The sequence below is a fragment of the Grampus griseus genome (assembly GCF_964374135.1).
Source record: "Grampus griseus genome assembly, chromosome: 1".
NCBI lineage: Eukaryota > Metazoa > Chordata > Mammalia > Artiodactyla > Delphinidae > Grampus > Grampus griseus.
Window position 1 is genome coordinate 158,797,394 of NC_139017.1, and position 3,493 is coordinate 158,800,886.

The following is a 3,493-nucleotide window of genomic DNA, read 5'->3' on the forward strand; positions in this document are numbered from 1 at the left end:
TCTGGAGACATTTTCAATGGTCACAACTCGAGGGATGCTAGCACATCTAGTGAGTAGAGGCCAGGGATGCTCAAAGAAGTAGGTGCTCCAAAATGTCCCTAGTGTTGCTGTTGAGAAACTCTGCTCTAGAGCAGTGATTCTCAAAGTGTGGTCTCTGGAACTGCAGCATCATCAACATCTGAGAACATGCTAGAAATGCAAACTCAAGAGCTCTGCCTGAGACCTACTGAATCAGAAACTTTGGGGGAAAGAGTGTTCAGCAGTCCGGTGTAACAAGTCCTCCACGTGATTCTGATGCAAGTTTGAGAACCACTGCTCTATAGACTCAAAGTTTTAATCTTTCCTGGGAGAGCCACAGAGGCTTCTCCTGTTTATTCAGTGATAGTTGTCCTTAACTATTTAACTGTTCTTTTTGGCTTACATGCTTTATCTCACTTGTCACATTTGGGGCAACATGTCCAAAGAGATGTAACATCTAAGATCAACCAGCTAGTAAGTGGCAAAGCCAGGACATAAAACCCAGCTAGAGATCTTACCCCATCACCACAGTGTAGGCCTTCGTGACTTTTAACCTTGAATGCACATTAGAAGCACCTGAGGAGCCTTTAAAAATCCAGATGCTTAGATCATACCCCAAACCAATTAAATCAGAATCTCCAGGGTAAACATCAGTATTTTTTAAAGCTTTCTTTTTTGATTGCAATGTGCAGTTTAAAGTTGACACTAGTGTTAGCCATGGCTATAACTATAGACAGGAGGGTAGCATAAAGCCAAGTTGACTTCTCCTGGCACCCCTTGGCTCTCAGGGAAACCACTGCTCTGACATGTGGTCTGTGTGAACTTAAGAACACTTCTCCCAGTGCCCATGGCTGAGCTGCAACTTAGGAGTTTGGCCAGGAAGCAGAGGTTGATCTACTGTGGTCATCTCTGCCTGACTGACTGTGGGGCTTTGTGCAGAAAAATGACCTCTGATCTTCCTTCAAAGTATAGCATCCAAAGATACTAGAGCCAGAAGGGACATTACAGGTACTTAGGTCATCTAGTCCAACCTCATTTTACAGAAGGGGAAACTGAAAAGAGGTACTGTTTAACCAAGGTCACATGCATATTAAGTTAGAAGTTTTGCTCATTCAGGAAACATTAATTCAACAGGCCTCTGTGGTGGGCCCTGTGCTGTGCTCCGAGAATACAAAAATTACCGAGTTATAGCCTTATCTATTTTTTTTGTGGTACGTGGGCCTCTCACTGTTGTGGCCTCTCCCGTTGCGGAGCACAGGCTGTGGACGCGCAGGCTCAGAGGCCATGGCTCACGGGCCTAGCCGCTCCACGGCATATGGGATCTTCCCGGACCGGGGCACGAACCCGCGTCCCCTGCATTGGCAGGCGGACTCTCAACCACTGCGCCACCAGGGAAGCGCATAGCCTCATCTTTGAAGGCTCACAGGGCAGAATAGTGGGGAGGGAAACAAAAATCAGGGCTTCTCAAACTTTTCCCCGTAAGTGCCTTAATGGCAGAGGAGAATGAACTGGAGCAGGAGGGACTCCTGAAATTAATAACTTTGAAATCTCACCTTGAATCTATAAAATGTATGATTCCCCCCTCTCAACTTTCTGAAAAGTTTCAAACATAAAAATTGAAAGATTAACATAGTGAATATCTGTATATGTTCCATCTAGATTCAATAATCTCTCCTCTGTCTCTCTCACACACACATTGTATATGTACAACTTTCAATGACTATTGAAAGTAAGATGCAGACATCATAATTCCTTACTCCCAAATATTCCTAAATACTCCAGCAGGTATCTATCTCCTAAGAACATTCTCTTTCATAGCCACAATCCATTACCGCATCTAAGAAAATTAACAGCAATTCCATAATACCATCTTATGGTCATATTAAAATTTCCCCAGTATTAAAAATGTCTTTATAGCTAATTTTTCAATCTAGATTCAAGTTTTATGCTTTGGGGTATTCGCTCTAGTGTCTCTTAATCTAGAACATTCCCCCATACCTTCTTCCCCAGTGAAATTGACTACTTAAATGTATGTGGTTTTGTATGCTGCTTCATAATATAGCTGTGCTTGTTTTACATTAATAAATGTTTTAAATGACTGAGCACCAAGTAAAACTGACACTCCAGGAAGATGTACCTTATTTATCTGTGCTCTGTGTCTTCTTATGTCCTTGTTTTAGAAACAGATAAGAATAAGCAATTCAAATTCAATCTAATACATACTGTCCGAGGTATACCTACAAACTAGGAGGAAGTGCCTCAGGAGAAATTAGAAAAAGTTTTACTGAGGAAATGACACTTTAACTGAATCTTAAAGGAAGATTGGAAATTGGGGAGCAGAGGGATCTGGGAGGGGAGTAAGTACAGTCTGAATAGTGGACAACTTCACAGATCACCAGAACTCCTGGTGCGATCAAAAATGACACACAGCACATGGTGGTGGTAACAGCATGTTGGGGGAGTGACAGATGAGTAGGAACCTTGGAAAGTGTTGGAGCCAGATTGCAAAGAGTCTAAAAGCCAGGTGGGGCAGCTCTGGGCTTTGTTCCATGGGAAGGAAGCCAGCAAAGTTCTCTCAGTACTCTGCCCAGGAGCTCAACCACACCTGAGGATGCTTTTGATTCTGGGTACCCTCCCAGAAAATCATTATAGGGAACTGTTGTAGGAACCAGGGGAGATAGATGAGATCAGTATCTTCAAACATCAAAAGACTACCTTGGAAAAGAGAAAATGCTCTTATTCTGGGAAGCCTCAAAGTGCAAGGCCAAGACAAGTGGATTATAAGAAGACAGACTTAACAAAGAAAGCAGCTGAGTCAGAGCTGTCCAAACACAGAATGGTCAAGAGGTGCTCCTCTCTGGAATGTACAAGCAGAAGCTGGGTGACCATTTGACAGGAATGCCTGTGTTATAATTGATTTAGAGGGTTAGAGCTGCTCAGCAGAATCCCTGGGGAGTATATTTTTAAAATACCTGTAACCAGGTCCCACCTCCAGAGATTTTGCTGAAGTTGAACTGGTGTGGGGCCCTGATTCAGATGCAAGTGGTCTGCACACTAATATTTGGGAGCCACTCAATTAGAGGACCTCTGTGGTCTTTTCCAACACCATTGTTCTATGATTTTACATGCCATTTACCTCAGACCCTAAGATGGTAATTCTAGGATTCAGTGAATTGTTGGCTGTGAAAGGATGTCTGGGTCAGTCAGGGCTTATGGAAAATGATAACGGGGTGGGGAGCCAGCAGGGGGTTGAGAATCCTATCAGGGCATTTGGGACCTGCTGGAGTGGCCAGGCCTGAGCTGACCCCATCTGTCTTCCTATCCCCAGCTGGCCCTTGGGCAAGCCCGGTGCAGCATAATAAAGGTCCAGCGAAGTATGGGGCCTATTGGAGAGGGCCTCCTGCCATCTCTCAAAGTCCCCAGCTCAGCTGGCCTTAGGGCAGACTTTAACTGAAAGCCCAGGCAGCTGCTAAGG